This window comes from Felis catus, chromosome D1, assembly GCF_018350175.1.
Source record: "Felis catus isolate Fca126 chromosome D1, F.catus_Fca126_mat1.0, whole genome shotgun sequence".
NCBI lineage: Eukaryota > Metazoa > Chordata > Mammalia > Carnivora > Felidae > Felis > Felis catus.
The window spans coordinates 51,548,021-51,567,750 of NC_058377.1; the positions used below are offsets into that span (position 1 = coordinate 51,548,021).

Consider the following 19,730-nt stretch of genomic DNA (forward strand, 5'->3'; position numbering starts at 1 on the left):
GCAATTGGGCAAAAAGAAGAAGAAATAAAAGGTGTTTGAGTATGAAAGGAAGAAATAAAATTATCTGTCTTATCTTTTAAAAAATCCTAAAATTCAGCTGGAATCACAAAAAACAAAACAAAACAAAACACCTGAATTGCCAAAGCAGTCTTGAGAAAGAAGGACAAAAGTGAAAGCATCACATTTCCTGATTTAAACTATATTGCAAAGCTCTAGAAATCAACACAGTATGATACTGGCATAACAGACACATAAACCAAAGGAACAGAATAGAGAGCACAGAAATAATTTCATGCACACATGTTCCACTAATCTTTGACAAAGACATCAAGAACACACAATAGGAAAAGCATAGTCTCTTCAATTAAACATATTGGCCAAAATGGTTATCCTCATGCTAAAGAATGAAATTGGACTCCTATCTTACACCACTCACAAAAAATAATGCAAAATGGATTAAACACTTAAATATAAGATTGTAACTTTAAAACTTCTAGAAGAATAGAGAAAAAGCTCCTTGACATTGGTTTTGGTAATAATTTCTTGAATGTGATATTAAAAGCACAGGAAACAAGAGCAAAAATAAATAGGATTACATTGATCTAAAAATGTTCAGCACAGCAAAGGAAACCTATATATCCAATAAAGAGCATCCAAAATATATAAGAGATTTATGCAACTCTGTAGCAAAACAAGCAAATAATCCAATTAAAAATGGTAAAAGGTCCTGAGTAGACATTTTTCCAAAGAATTAAAAATATAACTACCATATGATCAAGCAATTTCATTTTGGAAACTATATCTCAAGGAAACTAAATCTATGTCTTAAAGAGATATCTGCATTCCCATCTTCTTTGCAGTATTATTCAGAATAGCCAAAATAAGAAAACAACCTAAGTTTTGACAGATGAATGGATAAAGAAGATGTGGTATGAGTGTGTGTGTGTGTGTGTGTATACATACTTATATATGTATATATATATATATATACATATATATATATACATATATAAGTATGTATATATATAATATAATGATATATAATATATAAATGCGTATATATGTTTATGTATGTATGTGTGAATATATAAATATATGTATGTGTATATAATATATAATGTACATACACATTATGTATACAATAGCTATGTGTATATATATATATAATTATATATATTATACATGTATATGTATATACATATACACATATATACATATGTGTATATATGTATATGTATATGTATATATATATATGTATATATATATACGTGTATGTATATAATAGCATAGAATTCAGCTCTGAGGGAGAAAAGAAATGCCATTAACGACAGCATGGATGGACCTAGAGTACATTATGTCTATGTGAAATTATATGAAGGCAAACATTGTATGATCACAATTACAAGTAGAATGTAAAAAAAAAAAAAAAAAGTCAAACTCAATTAAACAGAATTAAACAGTAGTTACCTGGGCTGGGGTTTGCAGGAGAGGGGGAGATGCTATTTAAAGGGTATAAGCCTTCAGTTGTAAGATGAATAAGCTTCAGTTGTAAGATGGATTCTTTCATGATTTTTTTCTGTATCTTTTATTTTCTGTAGTTTGAAATGACATACCTATATGTACTTTGCGGGATTTGTTGTTGTTGTTGTTGTTGTTATTTTGTTTTGTTTGCATTTGTTCTGCTTGGTGTTTTCTGAGCTTTTTGGATCTGTGGCTTTGTGTTTGGAAGAACATTCATCTGGGAGAAATTCTCAATTATTACTGTTTCAAATATTTCTTCTGTTCCTTTCTCTCTTTCTGGCATTCTATGCATATTAGACACCTTTTGTTGTTATCCTAAAGTCCTTGGATATTCTGTTCTGTTTTTCTTATTCTTCATTCTCTTTGCTTCTCAGTTTTGGAGGTTGCTATTGATTTATCCTCAAGTTTAGATATTGTTGTCTACATCACGTCCAGACTATTATGCCCATCAAAGGTATTCTTCCTTTCTGTTATAGTGCTTTGATGACTAACACTTCTTTTTGGTCTTTCTTAGGATTTCTATCCCTCAGCCTACATTTCCCATTTGTTACTATGTTCTTTCTACTTTATCTCTTAGAGCCCTGAGCATATTAGTCATAGTTTGAAATTACTAGTCTGATAATTCTAACATCCGTATCATGTCTGATTTTGATGCTTACTCTATCTCTTCAAATTGTGTGTTTGTTTTTCTTTTCATATTGCTTGTAATTTTTTTCTCAACAGTGTTGCATGATGTACACGGTGAAAAGAACTGCTTTAATAATATGGTGGCAAGGTGTGATGGGAGAACATTCTATGGTCCTATGATTAGATATCATTCTTTTAGTAGGCCTATCCCTCTACTCTGTGAACTTCACGAGTGTTTCTTGGATTGGTTTGTTTGTTTTCTCCCACCTTGGGTGGGAAAGGATTGCTAAAGTGTGCTAGAATTGGGTATGATAATTCTCTAGCAGGGAAGGTGTTAGTTAACTAGTTTCTACTGAAGGTAGGCCTTGTTAAAAGAACCAAGTGCACTGGTATATTTCAAAATGGTTCCTTTCCCCCCTTTCCCTACTGAAAGCATGAGAGGGATTTTCTTTGCTCTTTACTGTGAGCTCCTGACCAAGTTATTGAGATAAAAACTCACAAAAGTGCATAGCTCTGGGTCCCCCTGACATAACTAATTACCAGACTTGTCTATACGGAAACTTCAGCAGTTCATCAATTAGAGTTTAGATTTGTCTACCCAGACATTGGTTCACAAGGTGGTTTTTGCTTGTGAGTCAGTGCTCCTATAAGCCCTGACTCTTTGAATATAACTGTCTGTCTCTCAATCGTGGGGGCAACAGTTTGCCCTATGCCCTTATCTCTCTTACGGATACAAGCAGAGTTGTGTTTTCAGTCTGTTCAGCTTTTTACTTGTTGTTACAATAGAGTGGTAACTTTGAAGCTCCTTCCTTCCTTATATGCAGAACTAGAAGCGGAAAAGAGTGTCTTTATGTGTGTACATGTGTGTGCATCTGTCTCTGTGTGTAATTCTTTTTAAATTAGACATTCTTTCTTAGGTGAACTGAAGACAAAAGGTTTCAGCCAAATTTCTAGGGTACTTAAAATAGAAATAAAGTCAATCTGATGGAGAAAAAAGAAAAAGGCCTTCAAAGTTATAGATTTGTACGTCAATCCCCACCTCCTTTCTTCTTTCCGCAGTTTATCTTTCCATGGTTTCAGTTACCCATGATGCAACACCTTTTGGAAGCAGGTCACCCTCCTTATGACCTATTGTCAGAAGGTCAGCAGCAACCTAACACTGTGTCACAATGCTTACATTATTCACCTCACTTCATCTCATCACATAGGTGATTTATCATCTCATGTCATCACAGGGAGATATTTTGAGAGAGGAGACCACATTCACGTAACTTTTATGATAGTAGTAATGATAGTAATGTTATAATTGTTCTATTTTATTATTAGCTATTGTTAATTTATTAGTGTACCTAGTTTATAAATTAAACTTTATCATAGATATGTGTGTATAGGAAAAACAAAACATGGTATAGATGGGTCCAGTACTATATAGAAAACATAGTATATACAGGGTCAGGCACTCACTAGGAATTTTGAAATGTATCCCCTATTGATAACAGGGGAGCTATGCGATGTAGTTTTGAATATCCTGCTTCTCCATGTTCAAACCATGTATGATTTATGCAAATTTTTAAAAATGTGTATTTATTTTTGAGAAAGAGAGAGTGAGCAGGGAAGGTGCAGAGAGAAAGAGGGACAGAGGATCTGAAGCAGACTGTGCTGACAACAGAGAGCTGGATGCCTGGCTCAAACTCGGGAACTGAGATCATGACCTGAGACTAAGTTGGATGCTCAGTGGATGACTGGGCCACCTGGGTGCCTCTATGCAAATTTTGTTAATACTTCCTAAACCTTTGTTTCTTCCTTGAATAATGAAGAAAATAATGCATACCTTACAGTTTCAAGGCCCATTTAACCCTAAAAGAGAGAGAGAGAGAGAGAGAGAGAGAGAGAGAGAGAGAGAGAGAGAGAGGTAACTTCCAGTGTTTCATACCTAGCACACAATGTTTACTATTAATCTTTTGCTACTCCCCTCCGTCTTCTGAATTACAACCCTTCTTCACACAAACATCCTGCTCCCTCAAATATATCCCTAGACTTTCTTTGCCTAGTAGTAGGAAATTCCGGCTGTTATTTTGTGCTAGATTGAAACATTGTAGTTCACCATAAAAATATTTTGGAAGCAAGATGTAATTACCCAGGCTGCCCTTTGGGCTAGTGAAGCTGAAAGGCCAGCACTGAACCACCACCATATGGGCTGTACTTGGAGGGGCCTGTTGGAATCATGCATTTAAGTCCATTTCTTCCTGAGAACAATTAGATGAAACCATCTAATTCTTCCAGGAGCTTTGAAAATGATCACCTGTTGGACCCAGACTCAGGGTAAATTGCTTTCATTTGAATACGATTTGGAATTTGTTCAACTAATCACAGTCTGTTAATTGCATTTTGGAGGAAGAAAGAAATTGAATGAAGCAACTGGTCCTTGTTAGATTCGAGCCAGCCATGGGATTCAGCATGTGGCTACAGCACTCTACCTTGTTAATTTCAATAAAAGGCGGACTTTGCAAGCTGTAATAATTAAATCTCCCTTTACAAAACAAAATAAGTTCTGCATGGGAACATGTTATACTACACTGTATCAGATTTTATATATATTATATATCCTATTTACATTAGCTACTTTCTTTATCCCAAAATGCCAGATACCAATAATCTTATGTACCTTGATTATGCAGGATCAAATACGCATGGTAATTTTTCACCTTGGCAAGAGTGAGAATTTTGAATATAATGATAACACCATGCTCCACAGTTCTAATAAAATTTGTCTCTAGTCTGAGACAATGTTATATCCAGCCAGTTTGAATACCAGTTGTGCCAACTTTGTAGTTAAGTAGACTTGGTAAAATATACCACTTCTTCAAGCCTCTGTCTGAAATGGCCAGTTTTAGAGATATCAGGGACAAAGCTAGAAAATTTTATATACCACATTTAGCATAGAGTTTAACCCACTGTGAGTAGCAGTTGTATAGTGCTATGAAGCACAAGCAGGGGTAGGAGTAAAGGTATAGTTATACCACATAATTATTTGGGTGAGTAAAATCCCATCCCAACTCTGATTTCCTTTTTCCCTCTCAAAGGTCTATATTGAGTTATCTATTATCTACCTCTGTTGACTTTTTCCTAAACAGTGATTTTATTCAGTGCCTATGATTTGTATAAAAATAAAAGTGATCATGGTCTTCAAGTAGATTATACTTTTGGTGATGTAATAATACACACTGATACCAACAAAATGAAATTACTTAGTAGTTACTGTTTCATTCTTATAAATAGAAGGCCAGATGCCTAAAAAACTTGCAAGATACAGTATCAAGAAGAGAACAGAAATGATCTATAATTCCAAAGTTAAAAGATTGTTAGAAGGTATTTTTTTTTCTTATTTTTTAAACAAATGTCCCATAGCTGAGTACTGTAAGTGATAATTGCCCACATACTCTACAGAGAGAAGCTGGATTCACAACACAGCTCAGAATGATAGGTGATAAACACGCACCTGGTTCTGAGAAATGCTTGATATGTTACCTCCAAACTTGCTGAGAGGTGGCCAAAATCATTCCAGAAAATCAAACTAGCTCATCCATCACATATTGCCAACCTATGTACAAAGTGACTGAAGTTTTATTGTAATGAGAAAGATAAGAGGATTTCTTGAATGGGTTTCATATGAGCAGAAAGCACTCTACTGCTTTGTCCACCCCAGTCATTGTGAACCAGACTTCTCATTTCTTGAAAGTTAGAGTGATCTAATGGCTGAATAGTGACATGCCATGCAAAGATACTGTCCTGCTAGTGCAAAAGAGAGAGCTAGCATAGCAAATTGAATGTAGTATTAGGGAAAAGTAAAGCTCTTTCAAATTGAGCCTTAAGGAGTCTAGCTCATTACTAACCTGGTTGTATAATCAATAACACATATATAGAAACAGAACTCAAATTGCTGTTTTCATTTAACATTATAAATATTTTCTCTCATTAAATATTATTTGCTTTTTAAATCAATTCCCCTCTTATTGCACATTGAAATTTTTATAATTTTTGCTATTAAAAATTAAGGTATGCATGAACAACTTTATGCATAACAATTATTCAGCATCTCTGGTTCCTTCCTTTGTATGACTTACTAGGCCCAAGACTGTGATCATTTTTAAGTAACTGGATAAATATTGTCAATATCCTCTATTTAAAGGTTACAATAATTAGAGGTTTCATTAGGTTATACTAATCAAAAGTTCCAGAAGCATTATATGATTGAGCCACCACATCATGGGAAGCACTCTGTAATAAGGAGGGAGGGGGGACCTGATTTCTTTTCTCATTATATGATAAAGTTGATTTTTTAAATATATTCATTTGCCATTAGGATTTTCTCTTCTGACAATTAGCCTTCTTTGGTTCTATGCTCATTTACCTGTTGGAATCTTAGTGGATTTTTAATTGATTTCTAAGAACTTTTTGTATATGAAAAAAATATAAACCTTGCTATTGTATTTATAATAAGAGTTTTCTGCCTTTTGCCACTCACTTTTTGGGTGTATTTATTTTATATTTTTCCATGAATTTGACTAAATCTTTTAAAACTGTGAATTCAGGGGCACCTGGGTGGCTCGGTCGGTTGGGTGTCCGACTTCAGCTCAGGTCGTGATCTCACAGTCTGTGAGTTCGAGCCCCATATCAGGCTCTGTGCTGACAGCTCAGAGCCTGGAACTTGCTTCAGATTCTGTGTCTCCCTCTCTCTCTGCCCCTCCCCTGTTCATGCTCTGTCTCTCTCTGTCTCAAAAATAAATAAAAACATCAAAAAATTAAAAAAAATAAAATAAAAATGTGAATTCAGTACTACAATGGGCCAATGAGTATGCTAATTTACATTCATTATTCAGTTCACTCCCCATCAGTAACCTATTTAGTAGGGATTTTCAATATAAAGAAATGAAGAAAAAACCCCTGGAGATACTGATATGTTTAGTGATTTATATAGGACCATGTGAAAAATTTGAAAAGTTGAAAGTACCACCATGTTCTATGTAATATACAGTGATTTTTCTGTAATACCTTGAAGTCATGGTACATAAGCATGAAAATGTCCAACCTACTTTGTATGGACTAATTCATATGATTTTCACAACTACTCTAGGAGGTAGTTGGGACTATTATACTCATATTACAGATGGAAAAAAAAAAAACAAAAAACTGTGGCTCAGAGAGGTTAGATTTTGTCCCAAAGTAAGGTAGAAAGAGAATTTGAACTCAGGTAGTCTGACAGAAGAAACTGGTCAGTAACATCTGTGCTTTGTGTAAACAAATTAAAAACCAGATAATGATGATCACAAAAGTAAAATTAATTCTGCAAATTCATGGTAAGCCAACATCTACTAGGTTTGTAAATTGTGGTCATTTGATCAAAATTTGAAATGCATCAAGGTGTCTCCAACTTGCCAAAGCCACTGTTAAAGAGAGAAAAAAGAAGTGACTATATACACAATCTCTTCTTCATTTATCATCAACTAAGACTATCCACCCCCTAAATTTTTTATTTGTAGAAAAGTGCGAATGGCACCCTGAAATAATTCTTAATTCACCATTTAGAAACAAAACAGGAGAATGATCCAAATTACTTTTTAATTTAATCATAAATTTCAAAGATTTAAGGTTGAAAAGTTTAGATGAAATACAAGTAGATAAAATATATCATCTTTGAAATGTGTTTGCAAAACATTCTTCTTTAACATCTCATTTAACTTTGATTGGGATTTATTTGTCATTAACGGGACAAAAGTCCAATGTGAAAAATATTCCTAGCTCATACATATTCCTAAGAAATATTTATTATGTTTGTTTGAGGTAGTATTGTGGTCTTCTTGGCCCCTTGTACAGTGTTTAACACATGGTGGAAAGATGTTTGTCAACCAAATGAATAAGTGATATGTATCCCATGATGTTTTATACATGTTGTTTGTAGTTGGTCTTCTTTCTTTGTAGGAAGACTTTTCTCTTTTCAGAGGTAGTACTTGTATGTAATATGTTTTTGAGTCAGGGTCCCCTGATTGACAGTGTGCCTGAGGTCAGGGCTGGTCTTTCATTCTCTGTGGTGCCCCTATTTCTTTGCATACTATGTCACAAAATGCAGAAGCTCACCGTATATTTGATTAATGAAAGGACTTGATATCCAGGGAAGATAAGAATTGTGCAATTTATGATGTAATCTGATGTTGCATCACACAATAAAGTGGTATTTAGGGCCTAAAAGAAAAAGAGTTGAACACTTGCTTTTCATAGCATTATTTTTCTAACTTTCTTCTATTCTTATACTCTCTCTGTTGTATTTTTTTTACCTGATAAAATGTTTTTGAAAATTGAAATATCTGCCTTTTCTCCTTTCTCCTTCTTAGCAACTGCCAATTCCAAAGGCTTCAATTTTAATGTTCAAGTCCCTTTTCAAAATAAAATTGAAAATATGTCCCTTGGTTGAGTGTGCACATTTAAGAAGAAAAGCTTATAATAGTTTTCAGTATTAGTGCTTTTTAAAAGCTAAATGGATTTAAAAAATAATAAAACTTCTTTATTGGATATCCAACAACCATAAGAAAAAAATAACAAAAAATACAAAAAAAATAAGAGGCTGAATGGTCTTGACAGCTACGCTGAATGAGGCACTACACTGCAGAGAAAGCCATGAATAATGAAGGGCTTTTCTGGAATGATTAGAAAGGTGAAGGCCAGTGCCTTGGAAAATTATTCCAAGTGTCTTTATCAATCCAAAATGTCTCTGTCTATCATCTACTGCTTTTTTGCCACAATAAAAATAATGTTACTGCTGATGTACAGGCTTTAAAGGAGAGGGATGACTTGGGAGTTGGGGGCTTGTGATTTCCTAGAGTGACCCCTTGTCACAATTATGCAATCTAGGTCTCACAATTTCCAAAGACAGAGGACATATTTTTATGTATATATTTGTTTATTTTGAGAGAGAGAGAGAGAGAGAGAGAGAGAGAGAGAGAAACACGCACGTGCCAGTGAAAGGGGGGGATGGGCAGAGAAAGAGGGAGAGAGAATCCCCAAGTAGGCTCCACACTGTCAGCACAGAGCTGGATGTGGGGCTCCATTCAAACTGTGAGATCACAACCTTAGCTCATCTCAAGAGTCTGAGGTACTCAAACCACTGAGCCCCCCAGGCGCCCCCAGAGGACATCTTATGTGGGTGAATCGATATTATTTTGTTGGCTTCATATCGCTGACACTCCCAACCGGAGCGATTAGAAAGGGCTCTGAAGGAGCCAGTGAAATCACCTTCATAGACATAACATTTCAAGGAGAGAAAGGGAAGGGGATGAGTATTTATGTTTTTTGATTTGTACATTTGCCAGTTACATATATTTCCTATAATGCTCACTTTTGTCCTTTAAGATATCTATATCTATATTGACATATAGATATAATTAGTATCTCATCTTACAAATGGGGAAACAAAGCTCAGAATGGTCAGTTTGGCCAAAAACATTAAATAATTGAGACTAATGCCTTCACTTTATTAATTCTATCATTTACTTGTCTTTTATAGTTATTGAGTGCCCACCATGTGCAAGTAGTATTCTAGAGCAGGGATTGGCAAACTTGTTTCTGTAAAGGATCAGATAGTAAATATTTTTGGTTTGTGAGCATATGGTCTCTCGTATATGGACTCAACTCAGCCAAAGTAGCCATCCTATGAACAGGCCTTGTGTTATAATACAGTTTTATTTACACTTATAAGGAGTGGGCTGTTTTTGACCAATTCTTGTTCTAGACCCTGAAGATACTGTAGTAACAAAATAAAGTGCCCCATATATGCTACCATGAGGAGGCAGATGACAGATACATAAGCAACATATTAGGTGATAATAAATGCATAAAGCAAAATAAGTCAGAATGCGAGGATAGAGATGGAATCTTCTTTCATGGTATCAGTCATTCTCTATTCATATTGAGTGTTACTTAGAAGTATACCCTGGAGTTTTCTTTATTGATGTTCTTAAATCAAACGTTCTCTCAACTCAGTGTCCCTAAGCTATTCTGATATAACCCTAAAACTTCAAAATATCCAAATAGTTGACAGATCAGAACTCCTGGTTGTTACATCTAATAGAAATATCCTCAATCACTTTAATATATTCCAGTTTCTTCTTTCCTAAAACTGTTTCTTCTCATATCTTCTGGTATATGTAGGTCTTGGTTCTTTACTTCACTAGCTGGCTCTTCACTTTAGACTTGCTCTGCTCAATTTCATAAAGCTAGCCTTTAGCACTCTTCTCAGTCTGTAATCTTTCTTCCAGGGACCTCAGTGACTTCCATGACTTTAGCTGCCACCTTTAGAATCCATTTCCCAAACCTTCCTCTCTTGCACAAATTTATCTCCTCAATTTTGAACTCATCTTTTCAGCTCCTATGGAAAATTTCCCTTTGTGTGCCCTACAGTTGCCTCAAACTGAACAGCCCAGAAAGAAACAGACCTAAAAACATTGTTTCTCTTCCTCTATGCTCTTTCTGGATAGATAGTTTGCCAGTCGCCCAGTCCTGAGGTTGATTTGCTGATTCATGGGCAGAGTTGGAAGTTAAGTTAACCATAATTATGTAAGACCAATAATGGTAAAAACTCACATGCTCAACATTATGTTGTAGAAAAAGCAATGACTGAGTAGTTGGCAAAAACAGATTCCCACTCCAGTTATACCATCGACTAAGTGATCTACAATCATGCAACTTCTTGGAAACTTTGTTCCCTTATCATTATTATATCTAGGATCATCCTACCTTCTTCCAAACCACAACATGAATGTGAAATAAAACATAGATCTGTAATTGTTAGTACAATATAAATTCGCAAAGAAAAAGTACTTCCCTCTCATCTCCGCTCCTTTCTGATTTTAACTGTTTTAACGTGATCTTATTTGAGCTTGTAATAAGGAAGGGAAATATAGACATATTGAGATGAATATAACTAGGTCCTAAGTTTAGCACTGTTAAATGTGCATAGGTGTGAGTCATAGGGAGGGGAGGGAGAACATGTAAACAAATAATTCAATAAAGTGTGACACAAAACTACATGTGTTAGTTCAAATTCCAACTCCTATTCATTCAAGGTTATTCCAGTCTTATAATTAAGCAGGGTAATAAAAAGCAGACATTCATTGTTAACACTATCAGATAATGCTGCTGATTATTTTCTTTATAAACTATTACACATACACTTACCAAAAATCTGTCACATCAAGAGTAATGAAATGAATAACTGACATCAGATGTTGTTTTGAAGTGACTTATGGAAGTGGTCACTGAATCTTCTGTGATCGTAGGCAAATTAATTAAATTCTCTCATCCTTATGGAAATAATAGCACCAGAAGTATTTTAGGAAGTTAAATAAGATAATAGATGTGATTTCTTACCACAGGGAATGGCACACAGTAAGCATTTGTTGTTGACGTTATAATTAGATTGACAAATTCATTTGTGTTATTCTCAGTCTGAGATAGAATATCCTTGTTGTATGTATGTATGTATGTATGTATGTATGTATGTATGTATGTATTTACTTACTTATGTCCTGAACTAATTCAGCCTTTCTTGGTTTCCCCCATTAGAATGAAGCTAATGCATTCTCTTCCCTTACCCATGTTACTTGGATGAAGTAATTGCATCCAAGCTTCCTACAGGAGCCACGGGGGGAACTTGAGATGGGATTTTAGTCAGAACTGCTGAAAGGAAACTGTCTTTGGCTTATGAGGATGGGGGCAGTTCAGTTGGTTGTTATTACTGCGATGTGACTTAATCTTCCTTTTTACCCATTGTCATGTAGATAAAATAACAATAAAAATGATACCACAGGAGAGGAAAATATATACCTCTCTAGTTCTCCTTTTCTTTGTCCCAGCCAGCCTCTCATTTATTTGACAAGGAAGGACAATTATCCTTCGCTCTAATCTCTATAGCTTGTGTTGCTTATTTATTATTTTAATTGGCAGTGAATCCTGGGGACAAAGCATATCTCAGGCAATCAGGCATTACTTTATACAGCACTCGGAAGGCATAGGACATTGTGCCAAATGGTGAGCTGGTTTCATTAATAACAATAAAAGCTACTCCTGCAACCCCTTATATCTAAATATTTCTCCCAGATGTTTTGCAATCATTGTGTTAACAGACCACTGCTAGAGCAGTGTGAGCAAACAAACTAGCCATAAGGATGGTAGAGAAACACTTTAGGGAAATGCCTAAAAATGTCTTCATTTTCAGTTTCACCAACCAATGGGCTCTCCCAAAGGAAAATGAGAAACTCTCCAGCTGTCGCTGCTATATTAGAATCCATCACCGTGTTCTGGACAGCAGGAATAGCTGGAAGGCATGGACAAATCTGGAAGATGTTTAAAAAGAGAAACAAAAATGAACAGCCAGAGGAAGAAAGGATTAGTTAAACCAAAAGCAAACTGTGAATCCATTTCCCTAGGGCAAGGCAACTTGGGACAGTGCCGTTTTGCTTCATTCTTTGAAGCAAATGTAAAATAAATCACGGTATATGTCCACGTGGAGCGTAGGGCCTGGAGGAGAGAATGCATCTTCCAGAAATGGCTCTCATCACCAACATTCATGCTTCTCAAACCAGAGCTGGCATACTCCTGGCAACTGAAGACAGAAGGCTGGATGTATATGATGTGCAAAAGAGGGGGATATATCTTTAAAAATTATAACTACTATTGAGCATACATTATAATATTATACATAATAACTTTACCTTCATATTAAACCAATGGAGTAGTTTTTTTTGTTTCTTTCATGCTTTCCTACTGATGAGGAAAGTGAAGCTCAAAGTGTTGTAAATAACTGGCTCTAGGACACACAGCTAGTAAATGGAAAATGTGGGTTCAAACCCATGCTGCAGTATTACAAAGCCTGATTCCTTGCCTCCCCTGCTTAATTGCTTTTAATCAGTAATAACTAACTTAAAACATAATTTAAAAATAAACTTGCTATATCCTATAGTTGCATAACTATTATTTCTGTTGTTATTGTTGCTGTTTTTGCTGCTGCCATTGTTATTTTGCAGAACTTCAGAGAGCTGTTTAGAGAACCCATGATGGGTTGCTTTGGCCTATACCTTCAGACCCAGGGTTATGTGTTAATCATCTCTACCAGCAGAGACATTTCTGAAGGAACTTTTGTAAAATACTATGCTGAAAAGTAGGAGAGCAGAATTTAGACCATTGGAAATAAACGTACAAAGAATGTAAACAGTCTATTGTGTATTTCTGGTATTGATGGGGTTTAACTAGGATGAAGTAATATTGCCCTGCCAGTTAACCTCTATGAAAAAAGTTTCTAAAAGAAGCGAGGCATACATGGAATACAGAGTCCCACATGGTACTTCATTGGCTCATTTCTAATACTCCCTATAAAACTCTGAGGATGCTGGGTAGGAATCTGTGACTTAGAATCTAAGATCTGAGTGGGGCCTCTTCTCTCCTACCAAAGAAAAGATGACTGATCTTATCATCTTTGACCTATATGGTTTAGGAACCCGGTGCAGTGACTAGCACCCTTAGGCACGCATGCTGAGAGAAGTCTTGGATTGGCTTATCAATGAGGTACATAATGGGTATAGAAAATAGAAGACAGCCAAAGGCAGCCATGGGCCAATGCATCACTTTTTAAGCTACATTGGCCCTATGACTCCCAGTCAACATGCTGGACTCTCATGTGTCAGGTTAGAAACTTCCCCTTGGGAAGAATAGGGAGTGAGGGAATAAGAGGCAGCACACAACACAATCCTTACTGCCTCAATTCCTCCCATGTGACTTGGTTTGTGCTCAGTTAAGTAGTCACTCCTATGATGGATCACTCAGAGATGGATCACTGGAGTTTCAGGGAAACCCTATCTCTACCTCTGCATCTTTCCTTGAGTAGTGCAATGGAGGGTTTAACCAGATATCTCAGAAGTCCCTTAAAAGAGTCAGGACAATAATTAACTTGAAAGCCAGTTTGTAAATTAAGCCAAAATGTCACATCTCCTTATTTTAAATCTGCTTGTTATATTATGTTGTCCCATATTCTCCAGACTACTTTACCTCAGCTGCCCAAATGTAACAATGCTTTATTATGAAGTATCCCGTCTCCTTTAATAAATTGTTAAAAGAAAAAAAAACCCACAGGAATATAAATATAAAATTCACCTTATTCCCCACCCCTGAGGTAGTTGGATTCTCAAACTCTTCTCCTTGATCATTTCCCTTATTTCCTCCAACAGCACCCACATTTCTGGTCAGCCTGGGGCATGTCTTCGGTAACTACATCATGGGTCTTTTTCCCGCAGAACAGGCATATCTAGTTACTTCCCTAAGAACACTCTAATGTTGAAAACTAAAGCCCCTAGTTCCTTGTGTGTTCATTTTCCCAAAGTTCAGTGATTCCACAATCACAAAAGTATAGAGCTATATCAGTCCCTTGACCACAAATTTCAATATGACGTGTAGCTATTGCAGGAAGATATTCCCAAGCAGAGGTAATATTTCTGTTATGTTTATCAAATCTGCTGATATCTAGCAAAATAAAAATAGAGAATGCAGGAAGAAAAAAAACTAGTTGTTTTTGTTATTTCACCTTACCAAGATGTCATTGAATACATAAGCGATTTCTAAGGCTACAGCGTTGTATGATCTTCAGAACAGCCATTGCAATGACAGTAGGCTTCTATTGGACTGTTCAGAAAACCCTGTAAGCCCTGATATATGCTGTAAGTATTTCCAAGTCTGTGCCTTCAAAGGTCCAATAATCTGTTATTTGCTATGTTCCTCCCTAAACTTTGCTGCCTACTAGTTTATGGTTCTTATTTAATCCCCCCCAAACATTTTTCAACCTTCATACTTCAGTGGTAGCAGAAAAATTTCTATTTCTATTAAGCCTGTACCCTACTTTCTCCTGACAATTTCCTTTAGATCTAGTTGAGAAACAAGATGGAAGAGTGATGGGGTGAGAGAAATTTTGAAAACAATGCAAACAAACAAAAATATATGCAATAAGCAATCAACCTGTGGGACCTCCCCTTATCCTAGTATAAATAGCCCATGGGCCATAATTCTCATGTACCAGTGGCTTGTTGCTTCATATATCTTGAAAGCCTAGTCTGCATCTGTAGATTAGAAACATGATAGAGAGTTGAATGACAAGCTAGGATAATAAAGCTCTTCCAGAACCAGTGTTTGAAAAGTCTGTAACCAGTGCTTCTGTGGGAGATGTGTACTCTCTCCCTCGGCATCTAATTTACCTCCACAAGGACAGCTGCCCTTGGTCCAAAGTCAATAAGGGAACTTGTTCTTTTCCTTCTGTTCTTCTGACTACTAATTCTGTCCAGGTTTGCTAAATATAGCAACCTAGTTTCTCAGTGTCATAATTTGTTGTGAATGCCTATGGAAGCTGGACTTATATTTTAGGTATGTCTTTTCAACTTTCTGTCTAATTCACCTTTCTATACTTCAGGGCCTCTATATTGTGAGGAGACACCTGTTCATAATATCCCTATCATTGCTCCAAACAGTGAAAGAGAGAGATAGGAAGGAAGAGTATGTTTGCCCTTCATGCTTAGGGCCAGACTGGCTTAGGATATGATTGTACATCAGACCAATAGCTGTAAGGCAAGTTTACTAGGTAGTGAAGGAAAGATGAAAGCAGATCTGGAAACATCACTTCCCTGCCTCTTAGTCAATTAACATATTATCCAGCTGCTTAGGAAGGAAGAGAGGATGAGAGAAGAGATATGACAATGTGTACTCTCATTCGGTTTTCCTAAAATTTATTGATCCTAGGAAGAAAGGAATTAGAAGAGAAGGGTCTTTGAATGGGTGCAACCAGTAGTGAGGGTCACCCAATTAATGCCTTGAACTCTGAAAATCCAGATTTATTTTTCCTTTGAGGAGAATAGGAGTGTGGGGGCAGAGGTAGGCAGAGGAACTGACACTTTTTTTCTGTCTCAACTGATAAGATACTGGGAGAGAAAGGATGTGAGAACTGTACTGAGTTGTATTGGGGACCTGGTGACTAATACAGAGAAACAGAGGCAAAACTCTTAACAATGGAAGGGATGAACCACCCAATGGCTTATGGCCTTCCATTACAATATCAAATTCATTAAAGTTAATAGCTGTTTGAACCAACTCATGAGTTAGCAGGAGTAACATGTGTATTCAAACTTTTCTCAAGAAGCCCATAGCTAATTTAAATAATATTAAATAATAATCAATAATTTATTGACTGAATCCTTATCCTAGGCCAGATAATGTGAGATATGCTTTGCATATATTACCTAATTAATTAACTCGAGAGTCACAATAATTCTAGGCATCAAGTCTATTTCACAGAGAAGTTCATTAAAGATTAGAGATGTTGAAAAATTTAACCAACCACAATAAGTTTGTAAATGAAAACTTACATATCCATGCATACCCATATTTGAGTGACCACAAAGCCTGTTTGATAGTCTGTATTTCTAGGTTTTCTGACTTTAATGATCAATTGAAAATTTAAATATTTAATCATCTGATCTTTAAATATTGGCCCCATTTTCTCTCAAGCACTGAAAGTACCAAAACAAACATTTTTGTGGGCATCATTTGGCCTGTAAGCTGGCTATTGCAGCTTCTGGTGAGTATAACATCCTATAGTTTACAGCAAGAACACAACCATGTAAGTTCAGCAAGCAGGTTAAGAATAGTGAGATAGAGCCTAGTTTCATGTTTTATGTAATCCCATATGGCATTCTCTTGTAGTTCATTATAAATATTCACTGTTTGCATTTTATGTGACTGGCACTATGCTAGATACTGAGGATACAATTATAAATAAGAGACAAGATTTCTTTTCTCATGAGAAAGAGATAAAATAAAGGCAAATAAAATTTAGGACAGTATGGATTGGATAATAAGAGGAGGGCAAGGTTCTAAGGGAGGACGGGGGAGTAGTCAAGTCTTGACTGGTCATTCTTATTAGAATAATTGGTATCTAGTTTGAGATATAAGAGAGTTCAGCTCACACAGACTTGCTAAGACGTGAGACCATGGTACCTTCTAGAAATTGGAGGTCATGAACAATTTGGTTCAATAAAATAAAAATGTAAATGAAAAGAGCCATGGCAGGAGAGCTAGGGAAGACACCACATCCTGAGGGGCTCTGAAAAGCATAAGGAGTCCCTATTGAGTATGGACTGTATCCTGAAGTCAGTGAGGAACAAGGAGATTTTTGAGGAGAACATCACAATTAAATTGCATTTTAGAATCATCTATCTAGCCACAAACGGGAAAATAGATTGGAGAGATCAAGGCTAAAGCGAGGGAGAGCAAATAAAAGCCCAGAAGGAAAGCAGCAGGAATTAAGTATGCCTTAATTACTGCCTTCATTAATGGTGAACGTAAACAGACAGGGAAGAACAGTTTTTAGACAGAATCACTAAGTTCCCTTGATGGAAGGAGCTAAGGAAGAATTCAACTTCGTTTCAAGTGATTGATGGAGACAGGTACACCTGAAGGAAATACTGAGCGGGACAGGCACAGCAAGTCTTGAAGGGCTTGCAAGTTTTTTCAAAAATCCTCAGTAGTCCAGAGGGAGAGAGCCAACCAGCTGGGCTGAGTCAGAACTGGGGTTTCAGTATACTGGTGAGTGATTGAAACAGCATTGCATTGCAGTAAGTCTTAATTAAGAGAAGATGCATGGGAAACACATATAGGGGCCACTAGAGACTGGACAGCGGACTTCCAGGTTCCGGTTCCGGTTGGGTGGGTGAGAAGCCAGCTTGGAGCCTGAAAGTCGTCTTTCGCGTTGCCCACGAAGAGAAAAAAAAAAAAAAAAAAAAAAAAACTGAACAAACTGAAACTCAGCAAGTCTTCGTAGGTCCATCCGAGGGCAAATCCGAGGGCAGACCGATACCCCTCCTAAAGGAGAGACAAGACCAATGCAAAGATACACACCGGAACCCCCCCCCCCCCCCCCCCCCGCGGGAACCAGTACCAGGTAAGCAAACCTGAACTGTATCGGGGATTTGCTGGAGGCGCAGCAAGAACAGATTTGAGACTTAAAAACTGCAAGGGGACCGAGTCATGGGGGAACCCAGACTCTGGTGAGTTTTACCTCCAGGTTCTCCCAGTGTTGACTCCACAGAAGTCTTTCCCCCTCCCTCCGCTTCTGAGAAGGTGGGGGCGGGGAGGCGGGCCAGGCAACTCAGTAGCCATTTGTTTCAAAATAAGCCAGGAGTGCGTTTTAAGGTGGCTTGCCCTCAAGGGAAGCTGTTTTATCTGAGCCTAACCAGTAGGATTTTGCCAGTGTCTAACTGACCTGGAAGCAGAGAAATACCAGCTTGCTTTAGCTTTCCCGGCTCACCTAAGGGGGTGAGGGGATGGGGGCGTGGGGGTGGGGTGGGGACAAACAAAACAGGGAAGTACAAGGCGGGGGGGGGGCGCTATAGTTTGGGAGGGGGTAAACAAAACTAGGAAGTACACGGAGCCCTGATCATGAGCCTCTAGAGACTGAATGTCTATGTAAGACTGACGGTCCAGAGACATGGACGAACTTAATCGGAAAGCTGAACTTTTGTAAATTTGTGGTCAGAGAAGGATACTTGAATGCAAGATTTCAGAGGCATATCCGTGGTGTGCCTGCTGCCTTCTCCAGAGCCTAGAATCTGTCAGAAGGGTCTGAAAGGCAAAGCAGATTTAGAAAGGGAATGGAAGAGGTGACCTGCGAATGGTGCAGGGGAGTCCAAATGGCTTACTGGCCAAATAAAATACAGAAGTATTTAAAGGTAACCCTGCAAAATAATGAAGCTTACCAAATGTCTATTAGTCTGCTCATAGATGTTCGGAAACTTTCCCGCAGAATTATCGTATTCATAAAGGTCATGCCGTATATTCAGACATCAGCACAGCTAAAATCAGAGATAAAATTGTTTTATAGGTAGTCCAGGTTTATGAGAAGTCTCCAAGGTTTTATTGTCTTGGGGACCAGAATTAATCAGGTGATGCTGTTATTTGTGGTTTATCTCAGGGTGCAGAGTGCTATTTTGTCTGTTTTGTTACTGTTTTTTATCCTCTGACTGCTGTATGGGAAACAGTTCTGTTGGAAGGGGGGCAAAGTGTCAGGTTTCTTTTTTTTTTCTTTTTTTTAAGTCTGTAAGTCTTCTAGGACAAAACGGACTAAAAATTATGGTAATTGTCGATCCTTACCCCACCGTAACTATCCTAATGAACCTACAAGTATCTGCACACTGCGTTATTCTCCTCAGATAAATAACAAGAAGCAAATGCACATGTCAGTGGCTCTATCCTTACATATCATAAAGGTTTAAACTTGTGTTTCCCCCCCCTAGGAAATAGCTTCTTAAGATAAATAAGTCCATTCTAATACTCTGAATATAACTAAAGCTATTTTGTAGTGACACCGTGAAGCACTTTTGAGATTTTGCTGTAGAAAATAACAAACAAAACAACACTACCAAACAAAAAAGTAAAAATTCACAGGTCCATAGTTTTCTAGTATATTTCTTATTCACTTATTTGAAAGAGGACCTTTCCCT

General features: G+C 37.0%; 1 long non-coding RNA gene across 1 annotated transcript; it reads left to right on the forward strand.

Annotated features, from left to right (window-relative positions):
• Positions 1 to 6,879: 6,879 nt before the first annotated feature.
• Positions 6,880 to 13,156, forward strand: LOC123380234. Its single transcript, XR_006585781.1, has 2 exons — positions 6,880 to 12,228; positions 12,416 to 13,156. It is a non-coding gene; the product is annotated as an uncharacterized LOC123380234 (long non-coding RNA).
• The last annotated feature ends 6,574 nt before the right edge of the window (positions 13,157 to 19,730 follow it).